The sequence below is a fragment of the Panthera pardus genome, unplaced genomic scaffold (genome assembly GCF_024362965.1).
Source record: "Panthera pardus isolate Hobbes unplaced genomic scaffold, ASM2436296v1 HiC_scaffold_10, whole genome shotgun sequence".
NCBI lineage: Eukaryota > Metazoa > Chordata > Mammalia > Carnivora > Felidae > Panthera > Panthera pardus.
In genome coordinates, this window is record NW_026526655.1 from 99627069 (window position 1) to 99646832 (window position 19764).

Sequence of the window (19764 nt, forward strand, 5' to 3'; positions counted from 1 at the left end):
AAACAGATTGCCCCAACAAATGACTACTCCCGAAAATCCTGTCTGATCCCACTCAGGTGCTGTGGCAAAGAGTCTCATTTTTAACTGAGTTTCTTTTTGTTAGCCAAAGATGAAAACTTAATAGAGACATGATTGTACTTTTTTTGTTTTTTTGTTTTTTAATTTATTCTGATCACGGCTGGTACATACTGGACCTACCTTGCCTAAAATTAAAACCTGTATTACTTCTGACACTGTCTTCAATTTCCTCATTGAAAGAATTACAAATAATGTAAAATTTTAAATCTTTTTGCTTCAGAATTAAGTCCTTGAGTGAAATTTTTGCTTCCACTAATGTAATATAGTAGAATGTGTGAGTTTGTATTGCATTATATACAGGAGACTTCCTCTATTTTGATGTCCGTTATCTTTAGAGAGCTGTCTACAGCCTTGATGTTGATATACCAGACGGCTAAGTGGTTTCCCTGAGTTGTTTGTACCATTTTATTCCTTGAACATTTTTGTGGGAAGTTTTCAATGGACTGCATTTAATGGTACATAAAGCTCTGAGGGAGGAGAAAGTAGTTTGATAAATAAAAAGCAACTGATGCTGTCTTTCCTCAACCCAGCTATTCACTGTCCTTCAATGTAGATGTGGTGAACAGAATTGTAAAATGACCTAAAAGACACTCTGATTTGTCATGACAGTTGAGAGCAAATGTGATGAGAAGGAAAGCAAAAAAATAATTTTTGAAGGAGTAGAAATTCAGATAAGACCATTGGAGGATGAATTGAATCCAGAGAGGGCTAAGAATTGAATGTGGCCTGCAGTGATGTCTTGTATTAAATATAATAGATGAGTAGATGCCAAATTATTAAACAGAAACATATATAGGTGATGAAATTATGGGTGATATTTTTTCTTCCTTGGAAATTACTGTATTTTCAGTGTCCTTCCAAAATAAGGATATATTATTTGTGAAATCATAAAAAATAAAAATAATAACCTTTTTGCTTAAAAACTTTAGATTTAAAAAAAACTTAAATTTTTGCTAAAAAATTTCACACCCAATTTAACTTAAAAGTCAGTTAGTCCTTAATTCTACAGAAAAAAAAAAAAAAAACAGTAAATGACAGAGATCAAAAAGAAGCCCTTTCCTATTTTGGTAACTGCAAGAACTTATTAGACTACATTATCTGATAATTTCTAGTCTGTAAAGGACATTGAGAGGTCATCCACTTCGTTTCCTTATCATCACACAAGATGCCTCTGAAATTATCCAAGAAAGATTAGAACCCATCCTATTTTAGACCTTTTGAGAAGTTTCCATGTCTTCCTTTGCTGGTGCTTTTCAGCACTTAATAATGTTTTGCTGACAGAATATTTAAATTTTTATATTTAATGGTGGCTTAATGAAAAGTTATGAAGGAATGACTGCTTTTTAAAACCAGACAATACTCATCACTGACCTGTGATCTCATAATTGTTTTATCCTTCTCCAGAATCAAGTAAAATTACTAAAAATACTAAATCATTTCTGTCTCCTTAAAAAACAGACTTTCTGGGATGCCTGGGTGGCTCAGTCAGTTAAGTGTCCTGACTCTTGATTTCAGTTCAGGTCATGATCTCACGGTTCATGAGTTCGAGTCCCGTGTCAGGCTCTGTGCTGATGGTGTGGAGTCTGCTTGGGACTCTCTCTCTATCTCTTTCTTTCTCTCTCTCTCTCTCTCTCTCTCTCTCTCTCTCTCCATCTCTCTCTGTCTCTGTCTCTCCATCTTTCTTTCTCTATCTCTTTCTCTCTCTCAGATATAAATAAACTTAAAAAAAAATCAGTCTTTCTTCTATGATTGAAGTTTCACCTCTCTGGGAGCGCTTGCTTCCACAGGGTGGACATCTTCCTTGGGAGCAGGAGGTGAACCCATGTGGCGAGAGCATCCGGATACACCAAGGTCGTGCCAGACTCTGTACTAGGCTCTTTTGGTATGATCTTTAGTTCTCCAATCATACCCTTCTACATATATTTTTAACCCTACTCTACAAACTACTCAGACAAGCACCAATGTGATCATAGATTTCCTTTGTATGAAATGCTTCCATAGTTCCTTATGGTAAAAGGAAAGTAAAAAGGTGTTAGTTGACTCATCAGCCTAATGCATGAGGCCTTTCTCAGACTTCTCTTGGTGCTCAGAGGGCTTCTCATCTATGAGGACTTTCTCAGTTGCTACTTCTGCCCACAATGTTCTTTCTTATCTGAAACTTTCAAAAGTTTCCACATTCAGCAAAATGCTACCTCTTCAGTGGAGCCTTCACGGCATATTCCCTACCATCCTGAAAATTCCTTCACTGGGGCCACTTCATCAGCATATAATTCTAATTTATATTCTGTAACTATGAAACTCAGCTATTTTTTTGAGGACTGAGCCTATCAAATGTGTACTTATAACTTTAGGGGCGTATACATATAAGATGTTTAATAGATGTTTGTTGAATAAATGACATGAGAAAGAAAAATAGCTCCTGAGAGCTCAGGGTAGCCTGGAACTTAGAGAAAAACCTTGGTGTTTTTCTATTGGGCATAATCTCACACAGCACCAATCTCAGACAAGGCCACACAGTGCCTGATGAATCAAGGCAAAAACATGGTATTACCCAAACCACAAAAATAGACCAGTATCCTCTGTCTTGGCTAATATGATTCATTGATGTTTCTTTTTTCAATCATAGCTTTAGCCTCTCTTTGCTCTCCTTGTTTTCTAGGTAAAAATTATTAATACATCCAACATGGAATAACCTCAATTCTTAACAGCATTCTATATAGAGCTGCTTCTTTGATTTTTTTTCACAATCACCTAACATAAGCCCAATTCCTATTCTAAGTCCTCTCCAACACCCTCTAATGAGATGTCCCTTCATTTTCCCATTATCCAGTTACCTCTGTGTTCCTGCAGGTCTTTGGTTAAAGACTTTAAGAGAATGAATGAGTGAATGAATGAATGAATGAATGAACAACTCTTATTTATATTAGACTAAAATTTCTGTGTATTCAGGGATGTCATGTTTTCCCTCCATCTCAAATGTCTAGATTTAAATAGTCACAAAACAAATGTGGGATGAATGAAATAGCCTTGACTCTCTCACTGCCTTGGTTTCTGCACCCCCCCTTCTCTGCTGGGATCACTTTGTGGGAGATTCAACCTCTACCATTGCCACTGTCGACTCCCCCCTGCCCCAGCACTGAGAATCCACACTAGGAATTTCTATCTTCATTTATCCCAAAGTCTTCTCAAGTCTAAGTTACAAGCTCTGAAGGCCTTTTTATTTTGCTTTTACTTGGCCAATATCCAAGAATGTCGTTTGGCCTCACGGTTTTTTGGTCAAGGTATACCTGTTTAAGTGTAAGAACCCTCAGTTCTTACATTTTGGCTGATGAGAAAAATATCCCTTTTATCACCAGCTGCCTCACTTAGTATTTCACACTCTTCACAATATTGAAAAAACCTGAATATTTGCAGGTACAGACTAAGCACCTGATTTGCTACTCATTTAGGAAAGCTAGTATCTAAGTCCTTTAGGGAGGAATTCTTCTTAGGACAGACCATTTGGGAAAAGTATTTATTTCAAGCATACATAAAGTTCTAAATGGCTCCCTATTACCAATATTTTATCAGGACATACAAAGCCCTTTGTGAATGAGCCCCTTCTATTAGTAACATAATTATGAGAGATACATAACAACATTAAGTTGCATGGTTAAGTTCAATTATTGTGTTTGGAAACAAAAGGATAGATTTAGGTTATAAAAAATTGGCTTGAAATAAAAGGAAAGAAATGTCCAAAAGTACAAGTATGATGTATTATATGTCCATTTAGCAACTACTGATACCTATTAACATAGGTCTGTGTTTTGGTTTATGTTTTCCTTTTTGATAATTTGGATCTCAGCAGCCTAATATGCTCGTCATGTACTTAAGGGAAAAAACAAACAAAAGATAGCAAACCACATCCTACATGATGATGGCAGGATAATACCAAGAAGTGGATATAGAGGCTTAAGAATATGAAATTGTGGCCTGTAGCCTCCCCGTCCCTCCCGCAATACTCTACCCAAGGATCCCCCTGGCTTGCCTGCCCACTGTGGCTGGCAAGGAAGCAGCATTTGATGAGGCAGAGGAAGAAGGTGTGATCAACGAAGAGTACGAAGTATGGAAAAAAACCCACACCTTTTCTTTACGATTTGGGGACGACCCATGCTCTGGAGTGGCCTAGCCTAACTGCACAGTGACTTCCAGATATAACCAGACCAGAAGGGAAAGACTTCAGCATTCATCGACTTGTCCTAGGAACACACATGTCAGATGAGCAAAACCACCTTGTGATAGCCAGGGTGCATCTCCCTAACCATGATGCTTCCCACTATGACAGTGAGAAAGGAGAATTTGGAGGTTTGGGTTCAGTTAGTGGAAAAATTGAAATAGAAATCAAGATCAACCAGGAAGGAGAAGTAGACAGGGTACACTATATTCCCCAGAACCCTTGCATCATTGTAACAAAGACTGCATTCAGCGATATTCTTGGTTTTGACCATACAAAACATCCTTCCATAGCAGACCCTTCTGGAGAGTGCAGCCCAGACTTGCATCTCCGTGGACATCAGAAGGAAGGCTATGGGCTCTTTTGGAACCCGAGTCTCAGTGGACACTTACTTAGTGCTTCAGATGAACTTACCATCTGCCTCTGGGACATCAGTGCTGTTCCAAAGGAAGTTGTGGATGTGAAGACCATCTTTACAGGGCATAGTAATAGTATGCAGTAGCAGAAGATGTTTCTTGGCATCTGCTCCATGAGTCTCTGTTTGGGTCAGTTGCTCATGATCAGAAACTTATGATCTGGGATACTCGTTCAAACAGTACTTCTAAACCACGTCACTCAGTTGATGCTCACGCTGCCGGAGTGAACTGCCTGTCTTTCAGTCCTTACAGTGACTGCATTCTTGCCACAGGATCAGCCAACAAGACTGTTGCCTTGTGGGATCTAAGAAATCTGAAACTTAAGTTGGATTCCTTTGAATCACATAGGATGAAATATTCCAAGGTCAGTGGTCGCCTCACAATGGGACTATTTTGGCTTCCAGTGGTACCGATCTGAGACTGAATGTCTGGGATTTAAGTAAAATTGGAGAGGAACAATCCCCAGAAGATGCAGAGGACAGGCCAGCAGAATTGTTTATTCATGGCGGTCACGCTGCCAAGATATCTGATTTCTCCTGGAATCCTGATGAACCTTGGGTGATTTTTTCTGTATCAGAAGACAATATCATGCAGGTTTGGCAAATGGCAGAGTACATTTATGATGATGCAGACCCTGAAGAAGTGGATCCAGAAGGGCAAGCATCATAGATATGTCTGTACTTCTTGTGATTTTAGACTCCCCCTTTTTTCCCTCTCAATCCTGACATTGATTTAACACTGGTTTTGAGACACAGACTGTGTTTGGTTATCCCTCTATGATAGGTACCATCAACACCCAAACAGAGGGTGTTTTCTAAATATGAACTGGGGGATTTGATTCAGTAAAACCACAAACTTCTATTTAAGTTTTATTTAGGAATTTTCTAGTAACAAAGGTCTAAAGTAATCACAGAAAGGGGAATATTGTGTGTAGTTATTTTTCTTCTTAGGCTGTATCCCCAAGTTTTTCAGACTCCTTTAAGTAAAGGCTACAGTGAGAAAGGAATAGAGCGAAGTGAGGAGTTAGTCCTTGACCACTAGTTTGGTACCACCTCTATTTTGGGTGACCTGTTTCACCAGCAGGCCTGTTACTCTCCATGACTAACTGTGTAAGTGCTTTTAATGGAATAAATTGCTTTTCTACATTAAAAAAGAATGAAATTGTGAATATTCTGCTCTTTCTAACCTACAGAATTGACCTATGGATTCCATATAATTCAACCTAATAGCCTAATTTGAATTGGTGCAGGCAGGAATGGGAGATTCTAGATAGATACTGGGTGAAACCTGAGTGGTGTTAAAAGGTGACAAAAGAAAAGAGGTACTTTTTGTTCTGTGTGGTGTCTGAGTCCAGGCATTTATGTTTGACAACAACATGAGGTATACAGTAAGCCCCTGTACCTAGTGGCCTGATGGTCAGCAGGGTAAGTAAATCACTAGCAACACTGACTTACATCCTCTGCCTGTTAGTGAGAATCAATAATACATCATCCCGACTGTGGAACTTTTGAGAGTAAGGGCACACTGTTAATAACTACTTCAAGAAAATGCTCCCAGACCTGGACTGTCTGAGGCACGTTCTCTAGGGTTACTCTGCTTTTCACAAACATCACTGCAAATGACCGATCATAAGACTTGTACTTGAGGCCTGTGGTCTACCTTCTTGTCATTCTTCGTGAGTTTAATTGGGGTGGACAGAGTAAGAGATCATATTACGATAACTTCTTAATTCTTGACCTTATCAGATACAAAACCTCTTTAACATATTTTAATATTTCTTAATGGATAATAATACACATTTCAATACTTCTTTATCTTCCTAATATTCATTAAAAACTAGGGGCGCCTGGGTGGCTCAGTTAAGCGTCAGACTTCAGCTCAGGTCATGATCTCACAGTTCATGGGTTCAAACCCCACGTCAGTCTCTGTGCTGACAGTTCGGAGCCTGGAACCTGCTTCAGATTCTGTGTCCCCCTCTTTCCCTACCCCTCCCTTGCTCACAGTCTGTCTCTCTCTTTCTCTCTCTCTCTCTCTGTCTCTCAAAAAAGAATAATTATTTGAAAAAAATAATAAAATAAAAATAAAAACTATAACCCACCCATAAACACTATTCCAAAAAGCAATGTAATGCTTTTACTGAACTCTGAAAGAAAAACAAAAGAAAGCAATTCATAGTAAAATATTATTCCATAAATAAATGCTTAGAATATCTGCACTACACAGTAAAGTGAAAGGACCACATATTTGCCACAATTTAGAAGAATAAGTTTGAGTTTAAGAAATGTAAAATAATATTCAGCTGAATAATATTATCCCTTTTTTACTTGACATTTAAAACAAAGGCCAAGTAAATACAATTTTTTTCTACACATAGAAAAACATTAAATACAATAGCTACAAAGGCAACATAATAAGGTTAATCATTTGGCGATTCAAATATCATGAGTGATGTTATAGTCAGTGACGTGATTATCCAGATTCATGAATAAAACCTTGATAGTATTCCTGTAAATCATAAACAGGGACACCTGTTGGTTGACTCAGTTGGTTGAGCATCTGACTCTTGCTTACAGCTCAGGTCATGATCCCCGGGTAGTGGGATCAAGCCCCATGTCAGCCTCTGTGCTTAGCATTGAGCCTGCTTCAGATTCTGTCTCTCCCTCTGTCCCTGTCCTCTACTTAAGCGCTCTCTCGCGCTCTCTCTCTCTCTCGCGCTCTCTCTCTCCAATAAAAAAAAAATCATGAACAATCTTACCTTAACATTATTGGCTCTTATAGTCCTGGAAATTTTAGTATGTATTAAATCCCTAAAAAATATTTTTGTTTATTTATTCATCAGAGCCAGTGTGGTTCTAGGTTCTGATATTTACAAATAAACTTTTTTCTACGGAGTGTGAGGTGGGACGATCACATTTGTGTGGAATGTAGCATATCATCCTTATGCAGAAGAGTCCCGCGCATTGCAGAGTATCTAGAACCCCTGGCGTTTGCCTATTGGATGCCATATATTCCTCTCAACTTTACTGACAATTAAATTTGGCTCCACAAGTTTCCAAATTCATGAATCCCACAATTTACCAAATACATTAACCTATGAACTCTCCTTGTTCCTTCTGGTCACCAAGGAAGAGGGAGATCACTGAAATAATGTGGTCAGAAAGGCACTGACCCTACATACTGTATGGAAGTTAACATTTATGTGGCATCAGTATAGCTCCAAAATTTAATCAGTTCAGTAGAAAATGTCAGAGAGACTAGCTGGTTTACAATCCTTTCAGAAGAAAAGAAAAGCTGTAGTGACTAAACATTATAATTACTTTTGTGTACCACCAACCACTGAGTCTGTGAGTCTGTTGTTACTGAATTATTTTTGCCATACTTCACAATCGTATTGTAAGTATGAAGTTTTTGTTCCATATGGAAGCCAACCTTTAGCAATGGAGTTTATAGGATCAAAACTGTGTGTGCACTTTTTAAAAACTTAGTGTTAGATTTTGAGAGACTGCTCCCAAACTGTAGCCCAAATTTCTACTCCCAAGTTTCTGAGGCAGCACACTTTGACTGTACGATTCAGCTACCTTACACTCCCAATTTTAAAAGACCACTGATGTTAACTTAGAATCTAAATGTGTATAAAATATATCAAGTCAGTCTACCTTACTTACAGTTTCTATAAAGCTATATACATAAAACATAATACAGACATCTTTACATTTATTTTGCTTATTATTTAACACATTTTATATATGTTCAATGCAAAACTACTAATTTCAATCTATCTTTTAATTAGTAGAGTAATTTTTCTTTTGGTCTTCTGAAAATGAAAAATTGGGTATCTTCTGTTCAACAAATCAAAGGAAAAATGCTCAAAAGATCTTTTTCTGAGAGTGTAAATGTCTGCAGCCTGCACATTCTTTGGCTTTCCATAAATTCTCATTCCCTTCCCATGAGCGCTGTCAGTCCATAATGACCTTGAGTGGTAATCCTCATTGGTAATCATCTCTAATTTTAGACCATATAGCCTGGCTCTTGTGATATGTATCAATAATGACACATGATTGCTGTCTCCTGGGATTCATTCATAAAACAATATTATCTATTTGGTTTATATTTTCAGATGGACCTTTGGTTTCCTAGGTGAGGTTAACTCTGACTCTCTCAGTTTGCTTTCTTGTGAAATTAAGGATAGAAATGACTATAAAACTCAGTTTTATCATTTAGCATCTGAAAAGTGTGAGGAGCACATCACATTGGGAAAACAGAGATGCATGTATGACAAAAACAATTTCATTTAAAAAAAATTGTAATGTTTATTTATTTTTGAGAGGGACAGACTGTGAGGGGGGAGGGGCAGAGAGAGAGGGAGGCACAGAATCTGAAGGAGGCTCCAGGCTCTGAGCTGTCAGCACAGAGACCAGCACGGGGCTTGAACTCAGGAAGAGTTGAGATCATGACTTGAGCTGAAGTCATATTCTTAACTGACTGAGCCACCCAGGTGCCCCGGAACAATTTTAAATGGCTAGTTTTATGGAGATATGGACATAACGTGAAGAAATATCCCTCACGACACTTACTTGGAAAACGTGAGTTTCCTTTTTTGGCCACATATTTGTAAAGTATTGATAGCTGACAGAAGTCCTTCATAACAGTGATCTTAATCTCATCTCGTAACCCTAAGAGATGCCAGTTTCTCTGTAGTTATACCAAGGAAAACTTTATTACATGTGCTCTCTTCGAGAGAAACAAAAGATTTATGGAAATGTTTCAATGGGACTATTAAAAGAAACCCTTAAAGACTCAGTGGACTGTTTCTTTCCTAAAATAACAAAACACCATCTGTCAGACAGAATTTGTGTGGAGAGAGGATAATAACTTCATTTACTATATACACCAGGAGAACTGATAAATCTTCTTGAGGTCATGGATGTTTTTTGGAATAGTTTCAATTTAAATTTTATTTGTGAAGATGGCTGTCAGGAGGCATGTTGGAGGCAGTCAGTGATGTGTCATCATGATGCTGGCTGTTCACAACACAATGTGGTAAGAGAGACCGCTGAATGCATAAGACAAGAAAACTAGACCAGAAGGCAAAGGCCAGAGAGACTGGAATCTCGAGTCAGTTTTGTTTAAGAGCCAAATGTTAGGGATATTTTATGGAAAAACATAGGGGAAAGAAATGAGGAGTGGTGGAGAGATTAGGTTCAGTTTATCTCAGTCTTTGAGTTGCCTTCTAAACTCATGGTATTGGCAACATTGGCAAGTACAGATTTTGATGATTTGTCTTCAGGGAGCTCAATTCAAAAGCAGAGATACCGAACACAAATGAGAAAGGCAGTGGGCTAAATAATGGTGAGACTCAGCTAAATTTAAGATAATCTCTATCATTGAGGTACTCATAAAATCGTGTGGAAGCCAGGCAACCCGAGCAGGTAATCCCAAGGGATAAATATAATTAGGTAGGTATATTAGTATTCTCCAGAGAAACAGAACCAATAGGTTATAAATACATATATGTATGCATATATGTACAAGGAGAGTTATTATAGGAATTGGCTTGGTGGAGGCCAGAAGTGCCATGATCTGCCATGTGCAAGCTAGAAAACCAGGGAAGATGGTGATGAAATTCAGTCTGAGTCTGACCAGGGTATTTGAGTTTGAAAGCCAGAGAACCAAGAGCACCGATGTCCAAAGGCAGGAGAAGATAGATATCTTAGCTCAAGCAGAGAAACAGAATTCACACTTCTTCTACCTTCTATTCAGGCCCTCAAAGGATTGGATTATGCTACTTACATTGGGAAAGGACATCTGCTTACTGAATTCACCAATTCAAATACTAATCTCTTCCCTCAAAGACACACTCCGAAACAAAGTTTGGGGCACCTGCGTGGCTTAGTTGGTTAAGCACCGACTTTGGTTCAGGTCATGATCTCAGGATTCGTGAGTGCGAGCCACATATCAGGCTCTGTGCTGACAGCTCAGTGCCTGGAGCCTGTTTTGAATTGTGTGCCTCCCTCTTTCTCTTTCTCTCTCCCTGCTCCTCCCCATCTTGCGCTCACTTGCTGTCTCACTTTCTCTCTCAAAAATACAATAAACATTTTAAAAAAGAAAGAACGTTTTACCAGCTATCTAGGTATCCCTTGACCAAATGAAGTTGACATAAAAAAAAAAAATTGTCACAGAATGAATGAAGGTGGACAGGCATTGTAGGCAGAGACAATGCCACAAGCAGGAACTCTACCTCCTCCTTCTTATCATCATGAATGTCACCATCACAGAAGTACTAGTAATGCTAATAATAATAATAGTTTGTATGTAGCATTTACTTGTTAAGTACACACACACACACATATATATATATAATATATATATACCATATATATATAATATATATACCATATATATATAATATATATATACCATATATATTATATATATATGTATAATATATATATACCATATATATTATATATATATATGTATAATATATATATACCATATATATATATGCCATATATATATATGGTATATATATATTATATATATATAATTTTATCTAATTTTCTAAGCAAATTAGAAGTTAGGGGAATTAGTATTTTTAATGAAATATACTGAAACTTAAAGATGATAACTGATTGGGTTTGGATTTATTTAAATCTACACAGACTGACTCCAGAATATGAATTCAAAATCACAATACTATACGGTCTCATTCATGTATCATGTGTATGTGTGGGGACAGGTTGGGGGTAGAGGAGGGTGGCTAGCAATTTGCTGTAAGGTAGAGTACAGTGGGAGATAGGAGTGGAGTAGTTAGAGAGACCGCTCATACTGAACTTGTTGGGAAAACAAAACAAAACAAAAAGCAAAACAGGCTCAAAATTGAGTCATTTGCTTCCATACCAGCAAATGAAGACTTGATTGAAGTTTCAACCTCTCCCAGAAGGTTGCCCTTTAAAACAGTCAGTCTGGAGTTTCCTGAGTAGTACTGGTGGCACAATTTGCATCATATAATGCCTGCCATCCCCTTCTCCCAAAAAAATGATGACCTTGCCTGAAACAATCCTTTCTGTTCTCCTGCTGAGAGTTTCCTTGCCACACTTTCCCTCTACCTATAACAACCTTCCATTTTGTACAACTCCTTAGAGCACCTGTCTGTTCACCAGAAGGGATGCTGCCCAGTTTGTGAATAATTGAATAAAACCAATTAAATCTTCACATTTGTTCAACTGAGTTTTTGTCTTTTAACAGATTTGGTGGCAGCAATGGGATCAAAGTGAACTCAGCATTTGGGGATGATGAGAGACATGGGCATGGGACCCTGCGAACACTTCTGAGTTCATGGTCTTTCTCACCATTTCCTAGGGCTGTTGGTAAGTTCCTCTTGGTTTGAGCTCTGCTCTATTTGGTTTACGCTTCTGGTCTAAATGGCTTTCCAATCCAGGCCTTGGTGGGTCAGCTTGAGCTGGCAGATGGTTCCATCAAGAATCTGATTTCCTAGGCTTTGGCTCAGTGGGGAATTCCCCAGTGTTTGGTATCCAGTCCACAGTCTCTGTTTGCTAATCCATGTTGGGAATTGTTGGTGGTTTTGACTGGAGTTGGACGGGGTCCAGTTTAAAAACTGGACTGGATCTGGTTTAGGCTGGGTAGGATCTAGTGGAAGCCTCACGTGAATAAAATTTGTTTAAATGGGATCCTTTATATCCAAAGAGTTGAGCACTCCACCTTCAACCTAAGATAATTCATATGTCAAAGAGACGCATTTTGGGGGTAGCATATTTTGCTTCCCTACAGTCCCAGAAGTTTCACAGTCCAAAAGTAAAGTTGGTAGATTGTTTCATCTTATTGAACGAGTCTCTTAGTCCAGACAGTAGATAGGTTCAGTTAAACTTATTTCAGGAGAAGGTGGTGGTGTATTACCTAAGTAAGGCTTATGGTTCACGTAACCACATATTAAATAAGAGTCATTTCCATGGAAATAAAAGTAAAACAGTGATTAATGAATGGAGCAAATTATAGACTGGTTTCTGAGTTCTGAGGGTAGCCAGTCAAGAAGATTTCTAGATGTCAGGGTCAAAGGATCTTTTGTAGTTTGAATGTCTCTGATTATGTCATTGGGTGTTGACAGATAAACTTTCTGAGTGGCCCCACGTCAACTGGCACAAAGATTACCCATATTCAAGCTTTTGTGGTGATTTCTCTAGAGGTTATATCAAGTTGTTCATATTCACTTTTCAGGGCTTCAGGAAAAAAGGCAGTTCTAGTTCTCATGACTCTAAGTCAGAAGGGTAGAAAAAAAAAATGAAAAATTTACTTTGGAGAGTTATATCCAGACATTGGAGGAAACTAGAATTCAGGATCTAGTTCAGTTTACAATGCACAACATGAGAATCTAATATCTGCAAAAATATGCTATTGAAACATCCTTTGTTTTCTCTTTACAATCACCCTCATTTCTATCAAAGATAGCCAACTTCAGACTACTTTGTAAAATAAGTCTAGTTTCAGTAAATTTGGCCTGATTGTTTGTATAAGTGTAGCAAGAATATTGATTAATCTCATAGGCTCTTTTAAGTCTGCTTTGCTGGAACTTTTTATAAGGAATCTACAGATTCAACTTTTAAGAACCTCACGAGGCTGAGAAGCCAAGTTAAGTATGTGCTATCAGATTTTGTCTGCAGTACTTATAGATCTGGGTTAATTCCTCTCTTCTGAGGTTCCTGTATCTGCCAGGACCTTCTTTACTCACCTGATAAAGCTGCTGGGAATCCTGTAAGCAAGTATCAGGCCACTATATCCAAACACCTTTCTGGGCTCCATAAAGCCATCCTTAGTTCTTTAAAGCCGTCTGGTCATACCTGAGTATATGCGTGTCTCTCTAAATATGACATTCCAATCAAAGCCTTGGTAATATGACCACTGTTTCCAGTGGGTCCTCTGACAAGGAAAACAGATTCTTATTGAACTTATGCAAATAAACATATTACCTTAAAAACAAGAATGTTCACTGACAATTTCTGAATTCTGGAGTTAACACGTAGGGAAAAAAAGATAATTGTTTCAGTTCTGCTTGCAAAGGTATAATGTACCCAATTGTGAATCATAGCTGGCTTAAGAGAAGAAGTTTCCTGGTATCTTTGCACTGTTAACAAACAAAATTTGCAACTTTTAAGAACATTAATTTTTAGTAAAAACTAAGAAGTAAGCAATTGTGAACTGTGATACATCAGCATTCTTTAGACTGGCAAAGTTTTAGATACATTTCATAGTTTCCAGAAGTGTGTTTCTTCATAATACAGTCTTTCAATAAAGCGTAAAACATGTTTACTACCAGACTCAAATTTATCCTTAGTTTCTCTGAAATTAGAAAGCCAAAAGTTGGTAAATCTTTGTTGAGTAATTAGTATTTCATTATTTTACCTTATTTGGAAATGATCCAAGCTATTCAAGGAATTCCCATCATTTAACTTAGCAAAACTCTGAAGTTTCATATTACCAAAAACATTTTGGAAATTATTTTAAAGTATACATATCATAAAACATATATTTTGCTAAAAAGTTTACCTAAAAATTCTAATCACAATCACATCTGTTTACATCATTTGCTCCCAGCAATTATGTTTAGATTGCTCACAAAAACTTCAGGAGTTATTAGACCAAATAAATCATCATTCTAAGTTGTTATTATTGTTATTGTTATTGCTAATAAATTTTGCAACAGAGATAACATGAACCTATTTGAGTAGTAAACCCAGGTAGAATAAAAAGTAAGACATGTCTGTTTTAAATTAACTTTGATACTATTTTCCCAGATCATGTGAACCTGAAATTTATTTTAACTAAGTTTCTATTTTATTTTTGAGAATGTTTATGAAGACTAAATTAATATGTGCTTAATTTTCCTTAAGCCACTTACATAGAGCTATTTTATAAATTGACTTCAGCAATACCGTGCTGAGGTAGAAAAATATAGTATCTGTAATGTACATGTGCATATAGACAAACAGAGGTCTTAGAGCTTCTGTTTTAAAATAATGTAAAACTCACTAATTTATAAATAGCTGAATAAATTAAATTTACTCAGATGGCCAAAGTTGTTTTACTATTTGTGGAAAGGAGTTTTAAGATTTGCATTTGTCCCTGGAAGTAATCTTAAGGAGGAGGCTATGATCTAAAGTTTGGGCAAGAGAGTGCATTTTGTAAGTCCTCTTTTCTTTTTATTCCTTTACTCTTAGGTGAGTGTGGCATTGTTTTAGATACCTCCTGGGATGTTTATATTTCAAAGACATGTAAGATTTATATCTTCATGAGGCAGAGAAAGAATGCAAGTTCTTTCAAGAAGTACTTTGATTTCCTAAGGCCACTACTTTACAAACCTTTTGAGATAAATAAGGGATATTTTAGGATTTGTAAGAAGGAATGGATGGACTTTAGATTGCCTCTAGAGTTGAATTTTTAAGATTTGTAAATCTCTAGATAAGGAAAGTTGCTCTCATTTTTTTTCTTTTCTTCTTAAGTGCAGAACAATTGTACTTCCAATGTCCTGATTTTTTATATCTGCAAATATCTGAAGGCAAGTAGAAAGGGAGTCTGAGTGGACTTTGATTTTTGTTCTAAGTCTAATTTCTGTTCTTCTGTCCTATTAAGGGAGTCCATAAGGCTAACTGTTAAACCAATTTGACACTTTTCAGGATGACAGCATTCTGATTTTTTTTCAAATAGAACCTATTTAAAGGATCATCCTCTAGACATTGACAGGTAGGATCTTATTACTCTCACTAGCAAGTCAAACCATTAAGATTTAATGAGTTAACCATGGACTCAGTAGGCATCCCCAAAGGAGAGTGCAAATAATGAAGCCCTTATAAGGTCCAGAAATTCACTGCCAAAGTTAGCCTAGGTAAGCAAAGGACCTTCGTTATCAAAGGCATGGATGCCTCTAGTCACAGACCTGCTAGTCTATGAAACTGGCCAAGTGCTACTAGAATGGAACTTCTCCAGAACTAACAAGACAATGAAGGTTGAGACAGCAAAGGTCCCTTATGGCCCAGGATTCCTTATGAAAACCTGCCCTGAGAGCTGGAAATGTTGAACAAACGATGCCAGTAAAAAGCCCAGGTTGTTAACTATGCTTTTGACCAACCAGCTTATTGGATTCATAGCCTATTTAGCTGTCCACCAGATACATGCTGGTACCTGCACCCTCTGAATGGTGGAGAATAGGGAAAACATTCTCACTGGTGATAAAGCCAAGTTCTCAAGACATAGGACAAGATGAAAGGGAAACCTCATCCTCCTTTCTTTATATACACATATAATTAACAGTAGACTCAAAATGACACCTCAGAAGAATGGTCATGGGGTTAGGAATTGTGTGGTATTTTACAATGTACCTTGTTGCATGGAAGTTCTCTTGGTGTTGGTGTGTGACCTAGTGTCGATATATCCCATTCTGTGACCAACTTATCCTAACGTGGGAGTCTTTGGGTTGGGTGGAAATGCTCTAACAGCTCTTAGGTGCTTGACCCATGCCCACCAATTTTGTGGCTTTGGCTTCCAAGATGCCCCTTAGTAACAGCCTTTACCTCATGTGCACTTTAAACCACAGAATAGTTAGTCTAAGCAGAAACCAGTCTGATGAGAACTATGAGGTCATCACTCTATGAGGCTGGCTCAAACAGCAGACCCATGAGGGCCTATGCCTGTGTTCTGCCCCATGTTTTTTTGTTCGTTTGTTTTTGTTGTTTTGTTTTGTTTTGTTTGCTGTATTATGACAACACAAAGACAAGAAAAACAGTGACCATCTCTGGAAGGAAATGAATGAGTCAAACAAAGAGTACTTTACCAAATTTACCAGAGTTGCTAAGCCCAAGGAACTAGTTCCACAGATATTTTTTTTTCCTGTTATCTAGATTTATAAAGAAAGAGAAAAAGGACTATCTGTGCTTTCATTTTCATTGGGCCCCACAGACAGAGATTGGGAGGCTGACATGGTAAGAAATCTTACTTTCTGCCAGCTTTCACCAATATCTCTCAGCTGCAGTAGCCTCAAAGTGAACAAGTGTCCAGCCAGGAAAATTTATCTTGCCAACTGTATCAACTGTTGGGGAGGAAAATTTTCCTTTATTATTCATGATTCTTCTGGCTGGTTTAAGAATTGCATTGACATGAAACAGATTACAAGAGAAAATCAAATTTAATTACATATGTATGGGAAAACCACATAAACATGAGAGATTCCAAAGACAGTCAGGCAAAATGTGGTATATATGTCATTCTGTACTAAAGAGAAGTGGGGAGGGGTTGGGGGCTTCAAAGGGAAGGAAGGCAATTCACAGCAAGAGTGGAAGGGGTCAATATTTGGCAAACAAATATTTGCTGGACCATACAGCAAACAGAAACAATTGTTTCTGTTACAATTTAATCCTGAATTATCCCTTCATATATTAGTTTTAATAAAGTGTGATAATGTATACAAGCAGGTTTTACATCTTGTACAATTCAATATTTTTTTAATTAATGGAATATATGCAACCAGGAAACTCTTTAGTAAGTTGTAAGCCTGATCCTCGAACAATGCAGAGGTTTGGAGTGCCAACCCCCATCATTGGAAAATCTACTTATAACTTTTGAGTCCCCCAAAACCTGTTAATAGCCTACTGTTAACTGGAAATCATACTGATAACATAGATTAACACATATTTTGATTGTTATATGTGTTATATACTACATTCTTACAATAAAGTAAGCTAGAGAAAAAATGTTGTTAAGAAAATTATAAGGAAGAGAAAATACATTTGTAATACTATATGTATATTTATTGAAAAAAAAAAATGGTTGTATAGGTGGGCCAAGCCAAACTAGGACAGGAGCACTGGCAACCGGGCTCTGGGATGACAATGCTCTGTAGCCTGGTGACGTTGGCTCAGCAACAGCAGCTGTGGGGTACACCTGCAGGTGACAATGTCAGCCTGAAGGTGTAATACAACTGTCCCTTCTTCCTGGAGGTAAACCACCAGACTGTTGCCATTGACAGCTGTTGCCACATGTGAGTGTACAGGCCTTTGGGAGGTTCCAGGACTGGGGTGCCCCCACAAGGATGAGTCTGTGCCTGGCTCATAGGGGCTCAAGGACTAAGGTCTCCCCAGTACAGCCTCCAAGCTGGATGTGCAAAGGACTTGGGGAGCAGGAGCACTGAGAAACAAGGCTCCTTGCATAATACCATTCCTGCCCTCTGGGCACATTCCTCTGCTTCAGCCCAGCCTCCTGATCACTAGCCCTGGAAGTTTGACTTGACCACCTTATGGGCACACAGGGTGACCTGTAGCCCTGTGTGGTCTAGGGCCCCCAGGAGCTGTTGAAAACCCCAACAGACTTCCCCAAGTACTCAAAAGGCACTGGGTGTGACCTCTGTGCCAGTTGTCTTTGATTCATTCTGGTGAAGACCAGGGTGGGCAGATATAAATAAATGTCTAGTGGCTTTTGCTGTCAACTCTTAAAAAACAAACAGAAACTTCATATAAGTGGGCCCTCATAGTTCAAACCCATGTTGTTCATGGGTCAACTATACTTCTCAGTCAGTATCCATTGCTTGGAAACTTCTCCAAAGGATGTTAATAAGCGTTTCATAGCAGTCAAAGAAAAACAACCCTAAAACTTAAATTGTTTTTTCATTACAAGATTTCTCAGATTCTTTAATATGCTGCTATACATTATGAATGTACCACATGGGATCGATCTATCCATCAATGCATATTACTTATCTACGTAGTCTAGTTCATAAACTTTTTGGCTAAAGAATGCTTCCCCCACCCCCACCCCCAGAACATTTGGAGGGACTGTTTTCCTTGGAGTACATTTTGATATATGTTGAGGACTCTTTGAGGACAGTGAGCACATTTGCTGTCGTTTCACTCATTGCTCTTAGGAACCCAATTAAGTTCCAAATGATTAGGAAAGTAAGGGTCTGAGATAACATTTATCGAGTCCTAAACGTGTACAATGTTCTATGCCTAAGAACTTTGTATTTGTGGTCTAGTTAGTCTGTGCAGTATTCCTATATTATCTTTAGTATTTACCATATTACATGGTTGAGGACACTAAATTCAAGCAGTAATTTGCCCAATGTTGCACAACTGAGAGTTGCCAAGTTCAGATATAATCCCAATTTATGAAATGTTGAGTACACCTGCTACTTACTTCATCTCTATTATTATTTATATTCCGTAAATAGCCAGGCAGGACTTTAGGTGGTTGTTGATTTTTCTTGATTTGTATATATTTTATGAGTACCATGAGAAAGGTTAGGTAATTAACTCATTTAAGTAAGTTAACATGGGCAAACCTCTACAGGAATTTAGTAATTGCTGTTATAACTATCAATTTTGCAATAAAAGAACTCATATCACTGCATTATTTCCCATTTCAATATTTAGAGGCAATAACAAGCACAAAACATTTACTAGGGATTAATGACCATCTGAAGTTAACTGTCCTCAACCCTATCTTAGGCAGTTTTCCCCCCCCGCCCCATTTGTCATTAATTCCTTAAAAATGCCGCACATTTGAATTGCTATTTTTGAACAATAACACTTTGACTCTGTTGGCTGGACACAGTATAAGGGGTCATTATTGTATCTTTTTTTTTGTCTTTACAGTTATTTAGAATTAAAAGATGCAAAATCATAGACTTACTTAATCCTCATGACTATATATATTTGAAAAACATGTTATTATTGATGTTTAGGACATTTTATCATCCTAAGCTTTTTACCTAACCTTTTTACTGCAGAAAAAAAAATATTTCACTGATCTACTGGAATGGTTGGGTGACATTAATTTCCTCCTTATAAACCACGCAACTCTCCCCCAATATAGATAGTAAAGAGGCTTATACTTATCCTCCAAATAATAGTGCATCTTGGAATATTTGTCATAGTAAATGTTAGTATAAAGTTATGTTCATAAATGCAAAATATTTTCCAGCCAAAAGAATATGCCCTTTGTGACCTGGTTGGCTATCTGGGGCAAGCAATATCTGATTTGTGGTTCTTTATCTTC

General features: G+C 37.7%; 1 pseudogene; it reads left to right on the forward strand.

The window, feature by feature from the left end:
* Window positions 1-5376, forward strand: part of LOC109278826 (histone-binding protein RBBP4-like) — a 62863-nt pseudogene extending 57487 nt beyond the window's left edge.
* The last annotated feature ends 14388 nt before the right edge of the window (window positions 5377-19764 follow it).